This window comes from Thermobia domestica, unplaced genomic scaffold (assembly GCF_964235325.1).
Source record: "Thermobia domestica unplaced genomic scaffold, izTheDome1.hap1.1 HAP1_SCAFFOLD_447, whole genome shotgun sequence".
Taxonomy (NCBI): Eukaryota; Metazoa; Arthropoda; class Insecta; order Zygentoma; family Lepismatidae; genus Thermobia; species Thermobia domestica.
The window spans coordinates 34,834-55,695 of NW_027656157.1; the positions used below are offsets into that span (position 1 = coordinate 34,834).

Consider the following 20,862-nt stretch of genomic DNA (forward strand, 5'->3'; position numbering starts at 1 on the left):
ACTCTTTCTAAATTATGTGTAAACTTTTTACCGAAAACGAAAGTTGCACGAAAGACTTTTTGTCCCTTTTTTGGCCTCCGGTGCTTGGGGTCCCTGGTTCAATCCCAGCTCGTGCCGTGTGAACTTTGTCGTGCATAAAGACCGTGCTCATGGGTTTTCTCGGGTTTCTCCCGTTTCCTCCCACTTTCTTCATTCAGTACTCATCATCACCGTCTCCTTTAGCGTAACCGGTATAAGTATGCGACGTAAATCTAAAGATTTCATTTCATTTCCCTTTTCTGCTCATACTGCTGATTATGCGCGATTATGCCAACATCCAACTCCGCGGATAATCGTGCGATTACTGTATATACAACTAATACAGATACGTAATTACATTATCAGTTACAGTATCGGTTTTTATTTACTAATTTGCCTCACTTTATTTGCATCCCTGCAGTAAATAATTCTTATCGATAATAGTTAAAATGTATATTACATTTTAGTGCTTCACGACTGAATGATCATCTGCCTTACGTTATCTCGCAGCTGAAGAGGATGCTACACTGAAAACTACCTTGCGTTATAAAGGGTAAGTGAAACATATCTTAAAAATATCTTTCATACATTTCATTGTGTACATTAAAGAATGTAAGTTTGCCTTTTTCCTGTAATCAATACTTAATAAAGGATTTATTTTTATTTATTTATATACAATTTCATACGTGGTTCGTGATAGTAAACTCGATAGGACATAGTGGCACTATGAACATCCGAATCACTCATCATTCGAACATTCAAATATTTATTCGAATATTAGTATATTCCAAGTAATGTTAACGACGTTAATATGCTTGCCTTTATAGTTAATAATGTCAATTCTTACTTAAAACATACTTCCTTAACAGGACATTGAAGAAAAGGTAGTTGCCAACGGCCATACCATGCTGAATATACCGGTTCTCGTCCGATCACCGAAGTCAAGCAGCATCGGGCCTGGTCAGTACTTGGATGGGTGACCGCCTGGGAACACCAGGTGCTGTTGGCATCTCTTTTTCAAATTTCATTATCCTTCAAGTACGAAAATACTAGAAACATTAATTTTATAGTACTTTCAAGAGATAATTTATCAACATTATTTCATAGCGATTAATCGATATTCTAAGCGTTATACCCACTATTTCTTACACTAACAGCCTGTTTATTTGCACGGCACATTAAAATAACCTGATTTCCGATCCGTGTGCACCTACTACTATACTTAACACGGAATGTATTACCACTTTTTAAAAGTAAATTATTATGACTAAGTGTAGATCTCCGGCGAGTAAATGCCTTTCGTATACAAGCACGACACATCTCCGCTATGTGCTTTACTTTTTTACTAACAGCATATAGAAATTGGATTTCAAGGTGTTTCTACATAACAGAATGAAGCAAATTTCGTGATTTAACTCTTTCGAATAATGTGTTGGTCCTGACAAGGACCGTTTGAAATGAAAAATCTTGAAGAAGATTTTTACTTAGAGCTTGTGTACTTGGTAACAGCCTTCGTACCCTCACTTACAGCGTGCTTGGCAAGTTCACCAGGCAAAAGAAGGCGCACAGCTGTTTGGATTTCCCGGCTGGTGATAGTTGACCGCTTATTGTAATGGGCCAAACGAGAAGCTTCAGCAGCAATACGCTCGAAGATGTCATTAACAAAGCTGTTCATGATACTCATAGCTTTGCTAGATATGCCAGTGTCAGGATGCACTTGCTTCAAAACTTTGTAGATGTAAATGGCATAGCTCTCCTTCCTCCTCCTCTTCTTCTTCTTATCTCCCTTGGAGATATTCTTTTGGGCTTTACCAGCCTTCTTTGCAGCCTTTCCGCTAGTTTTTGGTGGCATGATGACTCACTCGTTCAGCAAAATTAGATGTGTCCGCCGATTTATCGACTTCATTTAAATTACAGTACGTGTTTCAATTCGCGCCAACTGCCTTGCTTTTCATTTGATGCACTCGGGTGCACGCTTGAAGTAGTAACAAAACTGAAGAAGATGATGCCGCTAACTGCCGTAGAAGACACCGTGACACACCGGGAAACCTTGCGGTGTTAACGAAGGTGTGTTCATCAGTGAAGAAGAGTTTACTCTTTGTACAAAGAGTAAAAACATTTTAGAGAAGAGTCGTGTGTTTAATAAAGAAAACTGAAACAACACACACATACACACACCGCTTCCTAGAGAAATAAGCATTGCTTTCCGTCGGCTGGACCCCCTATTGTGCGTCAAGCTTCGCGCTGGCCATATAGGTTGTACAGCCTTTGGCGACAGTCGGCTGACGGGAACACAGTATTATCTCTTTAGGAAAGCATAGAGAGGCATAAACACAACTTAGAGAAACCCTCTCCTTGAATTAACTCAGTTAGAAGTTCGGCCCTTTTTAGAGCCATGCCACGTCCACCGAAGAGAGCACCCACTAGAAGAGAGCCTGGCGAATCTGGACCCCATTGGATCTCCAGCAGAGAGGCCCACGGAACCAGAGGGACCCACGTATCCAGAAGTCGCACCCATAATAAAGAAGACATCGACGACCGTCTGAGGGAGATGTACGACCTAGCCGAGAAGGCCGCAAAGGAGTTTGATATGCTCATGAAGACTCCTCCAGTGTCCATTAGGCACCTACCCAACCAATACACAGAAGATGACGTGAGAGAAATCATCGGGGGAAAGATTGACGTCAATCAAATCGAAGTGAAGAAGGATGGTACCAAAGCTAGTGTGTATTTCAAGTCAGAGGCTGCAAGAGACACCTTTCTCAAGACTTTTCGGTCAAGAGATTTCGGCTCAAATGCAGTTCTACAGGAGACACGTAGGCCACTTAAGAGCTGTGATGAAGTAAGTTCGTCACACACAACACAGCCAGAAGACACCACAGAAGATGAACATCGGAAAACCGACTCTTATGAGGACCACCAATTGCAAGCTCCAGAAGAAGAGACAAACTCACAAGAAAACGACAATGCCATCGACAATCCACTCCCCTCCTCTCACAAAGAAGACAATGAAGGTGAAGGAGATTTCCAGGTAGTCCAGCGAAGAGGCAGGAAAAAGAAACCCACAGCAGTAGAGCAACCAAATCATCACATGCCACCAGATCCTACACAGGAAGAAACTAAACTCACACAGGGAGAGACCACCAACACACAGGTGGAAACCTCACACACACAGGTGGAAACCAACACACAGGTGAAAACCAAACTCTCACAAGAGAAACCTAGAAACTCCGGCCCTTCTCAGGACCACAGGGAACAACCAGCCACCAATCAGGAAGGAGAAACTAAGAACCAATCAGAAGACAGGAACGATACGTCAAACGACCAATCAGAGGCCAGGAAGCACACACCAGAGAAGCAACAAGGAAAGAAGAATAATGACAAACATACAGCTACCAATACAAAAACTATGACTAACCAAATGGAATCTAGCAATACTACAAAGAAGAATCAATCCACCAGCTCCAGTAAACGACAGCAGAAGAGGAAGCCTCCCATGTTTACTTGCGTGATAAAAGGCTATCCCATAAACCAGAACGTAAAGGATCTTGAAGACGAACTGCAAAACCAGAACATTAAATTCAACAGCCTCACTAGAATAATGTCAGAGAAAGGACCCACACAGCTTGTGAGACTATTCTCAACCAGCCCAGGAGATGTCAATAAGCTAATCACTCACGGCTTAAAAACAGGATCTAAATCATATAAAGTAGAGCAGTCAAGAAGCCAGCCGCGTCCCATGCCCTGCTGGAATTGTTATGAATATGGCCACCTGAAATATCAGTGCACCAATAACAGGAGATGCCACCGATGTGGGAACACACACGAAGAGAGCTGCAACTTCCCAATAAATAACAACTTCTGTGCCACCTGCAAACTAGATGGTCATAGAACCGGCAGTAGCAACTGTCCGCTAAGACCAAAAACTCCTCAAATAACAAGACCAAGACTAATCCTTGAAAGAACACGCAAACCATCTGGCTCTTTTCAGGGACAGAAAGCAAATAAAGAAGAATCAGGCAGCACAACACACGAAGCAACAACCGAAACAACGCAAACCACTGAAACAATAGAGGAAGCAATTGATCGAGCCACGCACAAAATACTTACCTGGGTCACATCCATACTGACAATAGTAACACCGCCAGAAGAAAGACCTAAACTCATGGAAGTAATAGCCACAACCAGCAAGAAGATCTTCAGTATATCAATAAATGCATTATCAACAACCACAGGTCAGCTGTATGTCACATATCCACAAAAAGTTGCTAACAAGAAACATAGCAGGGGGACCGGCGGAAGACCAAAAAACAAAGAAGATAGCAGCCTGCCGTGACCTGCAAACCGATGACGACTCACAGCACCGACAATGGACAATGATATAGACAAATTGCATGTTAAAAAATAACACAAACCCCACTAACAATACACTCCCCATTACAGACAACACAGATTTGTATCACTAATAATTCAGATAGGTTTTAATTTAACAGATAAGATATATCAATACAGACATGTTTACATGGATTTTCACCACCCTTCCAATGTGGTTTTGCCATGTAAATTCTTATGCATGCAGCATGACCGATTCAGGGGGTTTTTTCCTGGTTTCCAGGTTTTTTGTCCCTCTCACAAAACATAATAAATCTTCTCTCGCGCTTTCCTATCTTCTTCTTTACCCTTCTTTCCTTCTATCTACACAACTATAGATCCGCGGAAAATGTCTCCGTATAAGATAGAAGCCGCGACATACATCCCCAACCGACAGATGCTATAGATTACTAACTGCATGTGAGGAGAGGCATGTAGACAGATGGTTGATGCCTTACTCTCTGTCAGGGCGCGGGCTATCCTGAGGGGCGTCCTTATTTTTAATTTTTCTGTTTCTGTTTTTCTGGAGGCCGCAATTTTTCCTCTCATCTTATTACGAAAGAATATTGAACAATGTCTGGTCGCGGCAAAGGTGGAAAAGTCAAGGGAAAGAGCAAGTCCCGCTCCAGCAGGGCTGGCCTTCAATTCCCAGTAGGCAGAATCCATCGTCTTTTGCGAAAGGGTAACTATGCCGAACGAGTTGGTGCTGGCGCTCCCGTGTATTTGGCTGCAGTCATGGAATACCTGGCAGCTGAAGTTCTTGAGTTGGCAGGCAACGCTGCTCGTGACAACAAGAAGACTAGGATTATTCCACGTCATCTGCAGTTAGCTATCCGTAACGACGAGGAATTAAACAAGTTGTTGTCTGGAGTTACAATCGCTCAGGGTGGTGTTTTGCCCAACATTCAAGCTGTACTTCTGCCCAAGAAAACTGAGAAGAAGGCATAAATGTAAGACCTATATCTCATACAAATCGGCCCTTATGAGGGCCACAAACCCCTTTATAGAGGAGATTTACGATTGAAATGAATTGTTTTCGATATACAGACTCATCAAAAGTGTCTGAGATAGTTGCTTAGTGTCATTCGAAATTCTCGCTGCTATTCGATTAATTAGTATGTGTAGTCGTCGATCGTAATTGAAGCCCATAGGAAGTCACACTATCTTTAGAATACTCCAAACAGCGATGTGCTTAGTTCCCACTACATTATTAATTATAAGATCATTACCTTTTGTATTGTCGCTAGCTACATTTTTTTGATATTTGCGTACATCGGGCTCATATTACCCAGAGGACAGGACAGTCGAGCCCAGATTCTCAGCAATGGAAGAAAACCTCATACCACATATTCTCATGTACTTCATGCTAGACAAAGGAATTTCCAACATTCTTAAAGCACTCATGTTTCTCTCTTGCGTTGGCTTGGCTGAAATTACTCTGTTCAATATGTTCTCGACATTTATTATTGTTCATTACTATGCCCCAATGACATCATGAACAGAGCGGATCAAAAAACTTTCCTAAATTTCTTTTGCAACATAGTAATGACATTAAATGCACACTTAAGTACGATTTATTCTTTGCAAGGTCGATATTCATATTTGTGTGATATGTGTTATATGTATATGGTTTGTAATACGCAACTACTCTTATTCTCTGATCTCAGAACTCATTTGCTACTGTGCCCAACGAGCGAGCCTAGGTTTCTTGTAACTACTGCCTTTCTTTAGTAAATAATGTGAAGTATACAATGCATTAACCTACATCTCATATTTGTATTACTCTTTATTTTACTAACCCGCTACGAAGTGTCATTAATTTACATGTAAATCACAATAGACACTACCGCAAAAGAAAAAAATCGAACCCAAGACCACGTAAACAAGATAAAGGACAAGATTCAGGTTTCTAACGCATTATTCGCCCCTCACAGCACAGTATAGAAGTTGTATAAGCCTCTATACGTACATCCTACTGTCAGAACAGAAATTCCGACTTGCGTTTCGCATCTCTCATGCTCGCTACTTCCAACAAATCGCCAATTTCCAACCAGAACCCCTTCTCCAGCATTAATACTGCTACATATGAATACGTATACATGAACGTACATAATGTAAAAAAAAAACGTATGATTTTCTCAAATTAATCTCTCTACGTCTGTAATTTTGTGTGCATCAAAAGGCTTTAATGTAGTTACACGAATTCTTATAATCTAACAGAAAATCGCACAAAGTAAATCTTTCCCTTTATATAAATTTGTTGGCTCTGAAAAGAGCCGTTTATGCCAATTTTATATCCAAAATAGGAGGAACCCCAACTTAACCTCCGAAACCGTACAGGGTTCTTCCTTGCCTCTTCAAGGCATACACAACATCCATAGCTGTCACTGTCTTCCTCTTGGCGTGTTCTGTGTATGTAACAGCATCTCTGATTACGTTCTCCAGGAATACTTTCAATACTCCTCGGGTCTCTTCATAAATGAGACCAGAGATACGCTTCACACCACCACGGCGAGCAAGACGCCTAATAGCGGGTTTGGTGATACCCTGGATGTTGTCACGAAGAACTTTACGGTGGCGCTTGGCACCTCCTTTGCCAAGACCCTTGCCTCCTTTTCCACGTCCTGTCATTTCGATATGTTACTGCTTCGCTCACCACACACGAGAAATACAAGCCCAAGCAGCCCAAGACTCGTGGTTTTGTTCCTTCGATCATGCAGGGAAAGCACGGAGGAAAAACACAAAACGTGTCTAAGCCAATGAGAACTGTCCTTTTCGACTGACTTTATCCAATGAGAAATAGCTTGATTTAACGGTTTTGCTCTTTATATAACTTGACTTCATTCAGCGCGCAATTATTTGAAACAAGTCGTGACAGTTGCAATGGCACGTACCAAGCAGACAGCTAGGAAATCTACTGGAGGCAAAGCTCCTCGAAAGCAGCTTGCCACCAAAGCTGCAAGAAAGAGTGCTCCAGCTACCGGTGGAGTGAAAAAGCCCCATCGTTACAGGCCTGGTACTGTGGCTCTCCGAGAAATTCGTCGTTACCAGAAGAGCACTGAATTGCTCATCCGCAAGCTGCCCTTCCAACGACTCGTCCGAGAAATTGCACAAGATTTCAAGACAGATCTTCGCTTCCAAAGCTCAGCTGTCATGGCTTTACAGGAGGCAAGTGAAGCTTACCTTGTAGGGCTTTTCGAAGACACCAACTTGTGTGCTATTCACGCAAAGAGAGTCACAATCATGCCTAAGGACATTCAGCTTGCTCGCCGCATCCGTGGGGAACGTGCTTAAGTTTGAAGTTCTGGCACTGAGTTCAAAAACGGTCCTTTTTAGGACCAATACACTACTTAGAGATGCTGTTATCCTAACAAGGATCTTGTCCATACTTGTTATCTTTTTTTTTTAAATTCTCACGCCGTATGTTGCATAGTTAATACATCTACCTTCGTTTTCCTCTCGTTTCGTATATCATCCTATCTTTCAAGTATATTCTTTAGTTTTCCCCTATGTTTACCGATTGATTATCTTCGTTTTATGTGGTCAAGGATTCGATTTTGCCATATGTTGCATAAGTTAACTTCGATTCAACCACTGTTTGCCCTTCTCAACGTTATTAATCTCATAGAACTCGCAGGCGAAATATGTACTTCTTCCAAGGTAGCAAAAGTAATATTTTCTCAGAGGTCGCTGCTGTTGAATGCAAACGTTAAACTAAACTTTCTTTAAGTGTCTGTTTGTACTTAACATCAGTTCAATTGTACACCTACATTTCTGCTGGTGTTACTATTTTTCTTTATAGCAATATTACGAATTATAAGACGGTATCCGTGGTTATTAGCGTGTTCCCTTTTCCTAACACTTTCTCATTACACCAGTATTTCCATCATTCATTAGGCGTAATCACCCGTCTCCTTTATCATAAAAATCATAATAGTACGACGTTAAATTGAAACAGTCTACTTCACTTTCACGAGTTGTAATAAGTTCGAACATTTCTTTCACCCCAGCCTTGAAAAGAGTTGATTTTAGTTTAGTGTCCCTTTCAGCAGCAAGGCTGTTTCAAACGTGGACCTACTTATTAACGTGCAATGCGAAACATTTGAGCTCCCACCGAGAATCGAACCCAGACAGCCTGCAAAAGTTTTTCTAACAAATGCATTAAGTGCGTTTTCTGTACTGTTTCGCTACTTGAAGATAGGAACAAGGAAAAAGTAAGTGATCACAAATTGACATTACGTAATGTGTTCCCCATTTTTTTTCGAGTACACCATTCTTGACACCCGTGAAAGCTTTCTTTCCCCACCCTCAATTCCCCTCTGTTATAAAGCACTTACATCAAGAAGTGCTTCGGTTAAAAAGAAAACTCAAAGTCCCTTGCGTGTATACTATACATTGCTATGAATGAACATGTGATAATGATAGGAAAAGCACAATTTTACTCTTCTCAAAGTATTTGATGGCTCTAAAAAGAGCCGTTTTAAAATGTCAGATGATTTACTGACACATTTACTTCTTCTTTGGTGCAGCCTTCTTAGCACTTTTCGGTTTTGCTGTAGCCTTCTTTGGCTTCGGGGCCTTTGGCTTCTTGGGAGTTTTTGCCTTCTTCACTTTAGATGGTGATTTCTTAGGTTTGGGAGCAGCAGCCTTTTTCTTTTCACCAGTCTTCTTGGGACGTTTAGCTGCTGGCTTTTTCGCAGGCTTCTTCTCCTTTGATGCTGATCGTTTCGCCTTGGTTGAAGATCCACCTTCAGGCTTCTCCTTCAGCGATGAAGCACTAAGCTTAAACGATCCAGATGCACCTTTTCCCTTGGTCTGAACCAAAGACCCAGAAGCAACTGCACTTCTCAAGTATTTCTTGATAAATGGAGCAAGCTTCTCGGCATCCACTTTGTAGTTCTGAGAGATGTATTTCTTAATAGCTTGCAGTGAACTTCCTCCCCTTTCCTTCAAATTCTTGATGGCGTTGTTCACCATTTCTGATGTTCTTGGATGAGAAGGTGTTGTTTTTGGTTTCTTAGGCTTTGCAGACTTCTTAGGAGAAGCCTGTGCCGGGGCTGCAGGTGCTGATGCCGTATCTGCCATTGCTTTCTGCAATAAACTCAACGATACTGAAGAATGAAATTTTCGCTGGCAGGCAGCGTTGAGTTTGGTTACGGAGCGCGGACCGGATAGAAAGCACTTGCTGAGGCGGGCTGAGGTAAACAGAAGTTCGTAGTTGCCACAACGATAAGTGTGTTTCCTTCTATTTTGATAAACGATTTTTTTCAGGTATTCAATGAATGCACCAGATCCTATTCTTCCTTACTGGCTAGAAGAAACTTTATTCCACATAACTCAAAAGGCATTTGTTTTTATTCGCTTTTCTATTTTATGTTTCAGTCATTGCTAAGTCGGTCACACTACTTTTTCACCCTCCTTGTGCTTATAATTTTCATAATTTAACATGGAAATACTTATCAATAAATAATTATATTACCATGGTAATTAACTTCAATCCTTCCTGTGATTATACGCAAAGTACCATCTTCGTACTGCTTACTATAGTTCAATGAAGGGAATCTATAAAGTAACGCGTGTCGCACACATCTGCCTTGCAAACTCCCTGGCCTACTTCCAATGTATAGACTTTTATTTCAAATCCTGATTTAATTTCATAATTTTCTGTAGATTTTAACATTTTATTACCCAGCTTCTTAATACGAATGACAATCAAGCCTAAATATTTATTCCCTTTAACTTTATTTTTCTTTTTTATTTTGTGCCTTGTTTCATATTTGTTCTTACGTTAGCAATTAACGCACTTACCGTAGTTATGTATGAACAGGTTGTTTCTATATTTATTTTATTCCAAATAAATTAAATATATATACGGATTATTTTATGGTAGTTGATATTTTCTGTTGTTTCCTACGTGAATTGAGGAAACGCACGGACTTTCGCCTAATTCTTGTGCTACTTTCATATGTCTGTATCTGTCGAATGCTGTCGATCTGTCGAAATGTGTATTACTATCTGTCGATTCATCGAGTGAACTGAATTCGTTAACCATTTCACCAGGCGCGCATGCATTTTTTTTTCTTCTAAGGGATCCAAGCTTCGGGGGGCAAGGTTCCAATACTACAAGCCACTATGTCTATATACTATTATTCTGCATTCGAAAACACGATAAATATTCCACTTACTTTTTCACAAAAACATGATACAGACAGAGTACAGATGAAGTGTAAGATCAGATTTATATTGATGATACATCAATATTTTCCCTGTTAATAACTACATTTAATGAGAAAGTCTGCAAATGTATGTTCACTTAGGAACTTTTGCGAGGAGTCCGCACCCGGTGGACACCCCGTGAGTACGCCTCTGCACTTGACTATACTTCGAATTATACTGCAAACAGTTGTATTTTAGTTTCCCCGTTTAGTTCATCGATATCATTAACACAAAGAAAATAGATGTTATAGATGCGTATTCTCAGTTCTCGCTTTATATCCGGACGTCTGCAAAAATCTACTCCTTTTCTTTCTTTCACGCATCCACCAAACTAACAATGATTTGTATTATAATATTTGCGCATAAAATGTATATCTCATACCTTCCATGTTCTCAAGTATTCATAGACAAAAACGGTTACTTTCTGCGAACAAATTGTCCAAACACAGTGCAAATGTCATCTATAGATTGTCCTGGTTCCGTCTGCGTGTACATAACAATGCGTCATAATCATACATTGCACATTAAGGATATCAATTAATCTTCCCAAATTCCTAGATATGCCTGGCAAAAGTTCCGCGTGTTGTAAGGATATTACATTTGTACTACCGACAAGGTGGTATCTTCCAACATTGAAGTTCAATAAACCCCAAATGTGTCGGATATAGTATTTGATTTCTTGTCTCATTGTTTGCGTCAGAGATGTCTTCTCAAGTTAGGATTTACGATACATACAGGATGAGTTGTATATATTGTTGCTGCCAGCTCTATATTAATCCCATATTTGTAAACGAATAAAAACAGTATTCTAATTATAACAATGTGCTCACAATTAATTTTATTCTTAATTGTTATACGTATTGTTGATTAAAAATGAAAATGTTGCTAAGTGAATTTTATTAATATTTTCTGTTGCGTGATATAGGAAGTGAGTGAAATATTGGAGGAATATAGTGTGCGTAGCAGATGATGTGCAGTGGCTTTGGATCGCCTGTGATAAGGTAAGGCATTTGCTATTTTAATTAACACATTTTATATACTGTAATCCTAATTATTTTTATGTGAATGTGCTTACTACTTGTGTATTCAGTGGGACCGATGTTTTAATATGTATGGTCAAGCAGTGTCGAGCCTGGTCAGTGTGTGGATAGGTGACCATTTTTTGTAAATCGATAACATTTAACTTTGTAAACACGGATGAAGTAGAAGTATATTTATTTTATTTTTTACCTCAAATATGTAGGACACTTCTCCTTTGTACATCAATTATTATTATTAGTTCAACTTGTTTACAAGTTAAATGAAAAGAATAGTCGTTATCGTGTGATGATTGTGCTCATTAGGCTAAAGAAGACTCGTGATAAGAAAGAAAAGAAGAACGGTGCTCAAGTTTCGTCACAGCATATTCTCAAAAATTTACAGGCAAAATTCAGTGTTCTGCATGAAAAGGCATATTTGTACGAAAAAAAAAAAATTCTGCAGACGACAGAATTAAATAAAGTAATACACATGTATTTTAGAGTTACTGGTGTAAAATCATTACAAGTGCTTTGCCAGGTGGCCAATAAAAAGCACGAATACTATTTAAGGGAGCCAAAACAGGAGAAAGCTGGGGGCCTGAGCGATAGCAAGAATGTGCGTCCAAAGTGAACAGGAGCGAAGGCGACGCGGGTATACGTATAAGCAAGGGTAGTGGAAACCAGTTAGTTTTCGAGTTTCAATAGCACTTGTCATGCATCCATACTAGTAGCGCCCCGCTTGTAAACATTAAGTACACTATGCAAGAATACACCGCCGGTGGAAAATAGTACCTAATACAGTTATCTTTCATATATACTGACTTATTTTACAGTAGTAACCCAACACTAGTAAACGTAAAATAAAAGTGTATAACTTTATATTTAATTCTATCGCCTGGCTTAGTTTTTCACCTGTAAGATGTACTTATTTAGAGCAAGTTTCTTAACTAGCAAATTAAACCGAGAACCACAGCAACCATATATATATTCTTATGATGTACTTTTCTTTGAGTGGTGTTCTCTGTCTATTCAATAACATTTTCTCAGTTTAATGCTAGCAAAAAACAAAACAAAATCAAAGTGTTTCTATATAAATTTAGTTCACCGTGTTGTAATATCACATGGAATTGAAAAACGAATAGTCGAACCTCTGCTATCTCGATCAAACTTCTCAGGATGATATACTGACTTACCGCAGAAGTTCGACTGAATACGTTTCTCAGTTCCATGGGAGAACCTGGAGAAGCAAAAGCCTGCGCAACGGAAAATACTAAATAAACTTGTAGAGCAGGTCAAGATGTATCATCATGCCAAGTTTCATTCAGATCAGAGAAGTTTGGCTGCAGCCATTTTCATTACAAAGCACAAAATGGATGGTCCCTAACCTCGAGAATCTTCACAATTGTCGACGAGTTGAACTGCACTCATCTGATCAAAATCAAACTTAAAATGGCAGTTCACTTTCAACTGTTAAATAATATGATATGCAGGCTTCTGCTTTCCTAGTTACAGTCTATCCACTGTGGTATGCATATTAGTAGAAATGTGAGAGTGCATATTTATTAAAGATTTGCTTCAAAAAGCGATGAAAGACATAGGCATTCCCGCGGGCGGTGATAACAAGATGCCGGAAAACGAACAAGCAGAAAGAATATGGGCTGAAGAAGTGTAAACGACGACGCGGCGGCCCGTAAAGGTGTTGCCGTCCTATTAAATGAATAATATCAAAAGAAAGAAAAAAAAAGTAAAAAATTTCGCGCTCGTAATCAAGACAGAAAGCAACTAAAGGAAATCTTTGTTTTACGTCCCACGTTATGCCGCTTAGGCTAAAAGAGGCGCTGATTATGAGAAATGATTGAAATGGTGGTGGAATGAAGAAAGTGGGAGGAAACGGGAGAACCCCGCGGTAACCCACCGCACATAGTTTTTGTCCACCATAAAGTTAACTTGGCGGGGGCTCAAGACAGAAAGACGGTTGGAAAAACAAATAAACGATGTTCCATCCCGTAAAAATGTTGGCGACCTATGAAATCAATATTTTTTCTTAAAGAAAAAAAAAAGAATTAAAAAGAGAAAAAAAGGTCAAAATTTCGCGCTCGCTTCGCTCGCGATCAGCAGAGAAAAGAGGACGTGACGCACCCCTAAAAGTGTTGGCGACCGATTGAATAAATATTGTGGGTAAAAAAAAAAAAAAAAAGTCAAAAATTTCGCGCTCGCTTCGCTCGCGATCAGCACAGAAAGAAGGACGTGACGCGCCCCTAAAGGTGTTGGCAACCGATTCAATACATATTGTCGGTAAAAAAAAAAAAAAAAAAAAACGCTCGCTTCGCTCGCGATCGACATGAAAAAGGCAACGACGTGACGCCCCGTAAAATTGTCGGCGACCTATTCAATCAATATATTCGGTTGAAAAACAAAGTCAAAAGTTTCCCAATCGCTTCCCTGCCGATCGACATAAAAAAAAAGGCAACCCCTTCACCTCTCCTTATGCATTCATCAGTAAACATACAACCATAGATCACAATACCACTCACATCACCTATCAGTTCTCCACGTCCATCAAGATCCAATCATCGCCCTGGCCCTTTATGATGATACACAACATTACATGTTATTGTGTGCATTGCCCCGCGTTACAATACATGACCAAAAAAAAAAGAGAAAAAGAGCTGCACTGCCTTCAGTGTAGACATGTTCGTATTCGTAGAAAATGATTTTAGGTACACGATAGTACAGTAATCTATCTTCACATGCTTCAGATGTGAACGATACCTACACATGAAGAGGGCTCCCGAGGTTTCCTTTTCCAATAGGATGGAGCTCCACCACACTTGCAGAATGACGAGAAGTTATGTTAATAAATATATCCCAGAGTGTTTCGTAACTCGCCCTTGGTCCTAATGATGAAGCGTTCTTCAGATGGCCCCGATGTCTCCACACATGATACTATGCGACTTCTTTTCACGAGGCTCTCAAAGATCACGTTTGTGTCCTAACATTCTCTGCAGATATGACACAGCTGCGATAGCGGATCACAGAAGCCTTTCCTCTCCTTACAAGAGACGTGTTCATTCGAGCATGGGAGTAATTCGACTATCGATCAAATATCTCCCGTGTCACGATAGTAGTCACTTTCAATTCTTCTAACGAAGGTAAGAAAAAATGCTATACAAACTTCCTTTCGGTATATAAAGGATTAGGGGCCCAGAGAATATTTTCTTTCAAGAGGATACATTCTTTTTCGAACACCCTGTATATAGATCCTCTAATTATAACTGCAAACAAAATGTTGATTTTGCAATTGCTTCCATGAGAGAAAATTCTGTGCACTTTCTTTCTGAAGGGCCGGGCCTAAACGTTTTCCTTAATCATTAAATTTAGTAGTTATCTACAATTACATAGTTTTCCATTGTTCTCAAAATAAAGATTTTTCTCTATGAATTGTTGAATGTTGCTAGGGATATTGAAGTAATTCTTTTTAGTGTTTTTTTCTTTACAATAATGTACTGAACGCCTGCATTAAGGAAGTTCGTGTGTCCATCTTGCAAAATGTTTCGTCTTTTTTCATGCCCACTAAGATAAATATTCATTTTGCTCTTTTCTCCGTATGCAAACCACATTTCTTAAAGGCAACATTTTCATACAAATGTAGTACTAAAAACTTCTAATTGGCAACATCTGGGCTGCGAAGAGGAAAAAGAAAGAAATCTCGTACGTATTCGCGCGCAATTCGGAATTAGCCAATGAAAAGCACAAAAGCGGCCACCATCTCTCTCTCTTTCTTATTAACGGTTTTGTACTTTCTGCAGTTCTATCAGTGCTGCTAACCTCTTACTATATCATTGAATATGTATGTTTATATATATATATATATATATATATATATTTTACAAAAAATCATACTACTACGGAATAATATTAAATGCCTGTAAACCCTCATTTCTGTTTGCACTTTCTGTTACACTACCTTCCCCGAACTTCTTTCAAGTTATTAAGTGCAGAACGGGGAGTTATACATATTTACTTGCGCTTTCACAATATCTGCACATTGTGTAATAATAGGAGACGTATAAAATAAAACTATATACTAATACGTATATATATATATATATATATATATATATATATATATATATATATATATATATATATACAGTACACATTCCACTATCCGAGGCTTTCCTTTTCTTTTCTTGCTGACGATAAATTACGCTCTTAGAAATGTTGTCTGAAAACAATAAGAATATGTGCAAAAAATACAATCAGAGGTAGAGGTCTTTAACAGGAACTAAGCAAGGGAGTTGAAAAATTTTTTATGCATGTAAAAAATATAGACATGAACCAACTTGTGAAATAAAAAGACCAGAAAACTACTCTTTCTAAATTATGTGTAAACTTTTTACCGAAAACGAAAGTTGCACGAAAGACTTTTTGTCCCTTTTTTGGCCTCCGGTGCTTGGGGTCCCTGGTTCAATCCCAGCTCGTGCCGTGTGAACTTTGTCGTGCATAAAGACCGTGCTCATGGGTTTTCTCGGGTTTCTCCCGTTTCCTCCCACTTTCTTCATTCAGTACTCATCATCACCGTCTCCTTTAGCGTAACCGGTATAAGTATGCGACGTAAATCTAAAGATTTCATTTCATTTCCCTTTTCTGCTCATACTGCTGATTATGCGCGATTATGCCAACATCCAACTCCGCGGATAATCGTGCGATTACTGTATATACAACTAATACAGATACGTAATTACATTATCAGTTACAGTATCGGTTTTTATTTACTAATTTGCCTCACTTTATTTGCATCCCTGCAGTAAATAATTCTTATCGATAATAGTTAAAATGTATATTACATTTTAGTGCTTCACGACTGAATGATCATCTGCCTTACGTTATCTCGCAGCTGAAGAGGATGCTACACTGAAAACTACCTTGCGTTATAAAGGGTAAGTGAAACATATCTTAAAAATATCTTTCATACATTTCATTGTGTACATTAAAGAATGTAAGTTTGCCTTTTTCCTGTAATCAATACTTAATAAAGGATTTATTTTTATTTATTTATATACAATTTCATACGTGGTTCGTGATAGTAAACTCGATAGGACATAGTGGCACTATGAACATCCGAATCACTCATCATTCGAACATTCAAATATTTATTCGAATATTAGTATATTCCAAGTAATGTTAACGACGTTAATATGCTTGCCTTTATAGTTAATAATGTCAATTCTTACTTAAAACATACTTCCTTAACAGGACATTGAAGAAAAGGTAGTTGCCAACGGCCATACCATGCTGAATATACCGGTTCTCGTCCGATCACCGAAGTCAAGCAGCATCGGGCCTGGTCAGTACTTGGATGGGTGACCGCCTGGGAACACCAGGTGCTGTTGGCATCTCTTTTTCAAATTTCATTATCCTTCAAGTACGAAAATACTAGAAACATTAATTTTATAGTACTTTCAAGAGATAATTTATCAACATTATTTCATAGCGATTAATCGATATTCTAAGCGTTATACCCACTATTTCTTACACTAACAGCCTGTTTATTTGCACGGCACATTAAAATAACCTGATTTCCGATCCGTGTGCACCTACTACTATACTTAACACGGAATGTATTACCACTTTTTAAAAGTAAATTATTATGACTAAGTGTAGATCTCCGGCGAGTAAATGCCTTTCGTATACAAGCACGACACATCTCCGCTATGTGCTTTACTTTTTTACTAACAGCATATAGAAATTGGATTTCAAGGTGTTTCTACATAACAGAATGAAGCAAATTTCGTGATTTAACTCTTTCGAATAATGTGTTGGTCCTGACAAGGACCGTTTGAAATGAAAAATCTTGAAGAAGATTTTTACTTAGAGCTTGTGTACTTGGTAACAGCCTTCGTACCCTCACTTACAGCGTGCTTGGCAAGTTCACCAGGCAAAAGAAGGCGCACAGCTGTTTGGATTTCCCGGCTGGTGATAGTTGACCGCTTATTGTAATGGGCCAAACGAGAAGCTTCAGCAGCAATACGCTCGAAGATGTCATTAACAAAGCTGTTCATGATACTCATAGCTTTGCTAGATATGCCAGTGTCAGGATGCACTTGCTTCAAAACTTTGTAGATGTAAATGGCATAGCTCTCCTTCCTCCTCCTCTTCTTCTTCTTATCTCCCTTGGAGATATTCTTTTGGGCTTTACCAGCCTTCTTTGCAGCCTTTCCGCTAGTTTTTGGTGGCATGATGACTCACTCGTTCAGCAAAATTAGATGTGTCCGCAGAAACAGAAACAGAAACAGAAAAGTTAAAAATAAGGACGCCCCTCGGGAAAGCCCGCGCCCTGGATAGTGGGTAAGGCATCAACCAACATTCTACATGCCTCTCCCCCATGCAATTAGTAGCCTAAAGCTGCTGTCGGTGGGTTTGTCTCGCGGTTTCTATCTTTTCGGAAGACATTTACACGCGTATCTGTGAGTAAAGTGTAAATAGAAAGAAAGAAGAGTAAATTAGGAGACAGGAAAGCGCGTAAGAAGATTTTATTGTCTTGATAGAGGGACAAAAAACCTGGAAACCAGGAAAAAACCCCCTGTATCGGTCATGCTGCATGCAATAGTATTTACATGGCAAAACCACTTGTGAAGGGTGGTGAAAATCCATGTAAAAATGTCTGTATTAATAAATTATATTTTATTTTAAATTACAAAACCTATCTGTAAGTGTTACACTAGCTGTGTTGTCTGTAATTGGGAGGTGTTTTGTTAGTAGGGAAGTCTGTTATTTTTTTAAGCATGCATATCTGTATTCATTGTCCATGGTCTCGCCAGGTCGTCATCGGTTTGCATCAGTCCCAGTTGCGTTGATTACCCCTGCTCTATACTGTTATCTCCGCACTGCTTCTTCTGCTTTAATGGTGGTCTGTCTATGTTTGGATTCCTCTTCACAGTATCTGCGTAGGTGTTGGTGATGTAGATCTGGCCTGTAGTGGTTGTAATTGCATTGACTGTATTTCCGAAGATTTTTCTGGACGCTGCTGTTATGGCTATTGTGAGGTTTCTGCGTTGTTGTTGACTTGTGGTTGTTGTGAGTATGTATGTCGTCCAAGTTACTATTTTGTTTGTGGCTTTTTCTATTGCTGCTTCTATCCATTTCTTCATTTCACTGTTGCTTTCTTCTTCTGTACTTGTTGTGGGCGTTTGTGGTGACTGGTGGTCCTGAAAAGAGCCGGTGGTTGGATCTGATTTGTCTTCTATTGTTATTAGTGGTGGCGGTCGTCTTGGTTGTTGCGCTGGCGGTCTTTTTGGGCAACTGCTGCTACCAGTACGGTGGGAATCGCTGATGCACGTGGCACAGAAGTTATTGTTTCTTTGTTTGTTGCACTCTTCTTTGTGCTGTTTGCCACAGCGGTTGCATACTCTCTCTTCTTTGCACCAGTACTTCAGGTGCCCGTACTGGTAGCAGTTATGACATGGCATCGGCCTTGGGAGCGTCCTCGAAGTTTCTACTTTGTATAGCTTATGTTGTATCTTCACTCCGGTTGCTAGTAGCTGGTTCACTTGCTGCGGATCGTCAGAGAAAATTCTCAGCAAGGGTGTTGGGCCTCTGTCCGTTTTGATTCTTGTGATGTTCCGGATGTTGAGTTTTTGTTTCCTAAGTTCCAACTTTATTTCTTCCACTTCTAGGTTAGTAGGTACACTTTTTACAACGCATGTAAAGGTGGTGCTGTTTCTTCTGCTTTGATTGGTTCTGCTCCTGGATTCTGCTGTAGCTATTGGTCCATCACGATTCTCTCTATTATGTGGCAGGGGTGAAGAGTGGGTTTGGTTGCTGGCTTTTGTGGGTGATCGTTGCTCTGTCTTCTGGTTTTCTCTGGGTGTTTGGTCCTGAAGAGGGCCGGTGTGCTTTTGTTTTTCTTCTTGTTTGGCTTCTTTCTTCTGTCTTCTTTGCTTCACCAGGGTGAAGCCGTTCGATTCTTCTGGAGCTCTTCCTTCATTGGTTTCTTGGTGTGTGTTGGTCTCTTCTAAGGAAGGTTCGTCTTTGTGCGTTTTTGGTTTCTTCTTATCTTGATCTTGTTTGTCGTTTTTCTCTTGTTGGGCTTCTTCTTCTGTGTTGTTGGCTTCTTCATCTTCCACGAAGTACGCTTGTGGGCCGAACTCGGAAGCTCTGAATAGTCGAAGGAACATATTTTTTGTAACAAGATTGGAAAAAAGAAAAGTAATTTCCCTGTGTCCAGTTTTTCTCATCTTCACGTTTGTTAGGTCCATCTTATTTGCTACAAGGTCCATAATGTCCCTTCCTCTTTTGAACCCTCCGCTAAAGTTGACTAGCGTTACTAGCAGGTCAAAATCTATTGAGGCATCTGGGTTGGTGATCTCGAAGGAAGCTTCTTCTCTCTCCGTCTTGTCTTGCACGGTCGGCACTTTCCGGGTAGGAGTCATCTTTCTTGGACGCGGCATGATTTGTAGCACTTTGCACTTTGGTCCTGAAAAGGGCCACACTTTCTGGGTTCACACAATGTCACTATTTCACTATGTGGGTGGTTTGGTCCTTGAAAGGGCCAGTTAGTCTCTAATCTTAAGTGTCTTGTGCCTCTCTAAGCTGTCCCGGGGAGATAGTATTGCGTTCCCGTCAGCCGACTGTCGCCAAAGGCTGTACAACCTATATGGCCAGCGCGAAGCTTGACTCACGATAGGGGGTCCAGCCGACGGAAAACAATGCCTATTTCCACAGGAAGCGGTGTGTGTTAAATGTGTTGTGAATTTTGCCTTTATTAGAAAACAGTTTCTCTTCTCTAAAAAACTCTATGCAGAGTCGTTTTTTATCTCAACACTGAGATCACTTTGTTGGTGAACACACCTCAGTTAACACCGCAAGGTTTACTGGCGTGTCACGGCGTCTTCTCTTCTCTCGGCGTTAGTCTTCATTCTCACTGCATGAATTTCTTCTCTGCCGTCCAGACTCTTCCATTTCAAATTGCCTAGATCAATTCAGATGTGTCCGCCGATTTATCGACTTCATTTAAATTACAGTACGTGTTTCAATTCGCGCCAACTGCCTTGCTTTTCATTTGATGCACTCGGGTGCACGCTTGAAGTAGTAACAAAACTGACTTGATTCATGGGAGGCCGCAATTTTTCCTCTCATCTTATTACGAAAGAATATTGAACAATGTCTGGTCGCGGCAAAGGTGGAAAAGTCAAGGGAAAGAGCAAGTCCCGCTCCAGCAGGGCTGGCCTTCAAT

At 40.0% G+C, this 20,862-nt stretch overlaps 2 non-coding genes across 2 annotated transcripts; both read left to right on the top strand.

The window, feature by feature from the left end:
• Positions 1 to 908: 908 nt before the first annotated feature.
• Positions 909 to 1,027, top strand: LOC145676872 (5S ribosomal RNA). The gene has a single exon (XR_014129500.1). It is a non-coding gene; the product is annotated as a 5S ribosomal RNA (ribosomal RNA).
• Positions 1,028 to 16,904: 15,877 nt separating this feature from the next.
• On the top strand, positions 16,905 to 17,023 carry LOC145676873 (5S ribosomal RNA). The gene has a single exon (XR_014129501.1). It is a non-coding gene; the product is annotated as a 5S ribosomal RNA (ribosomal RNA).
• The last annotated feature ends 3,839 nt before the right edge of the window (positions 17,024 to 20,862 follow it).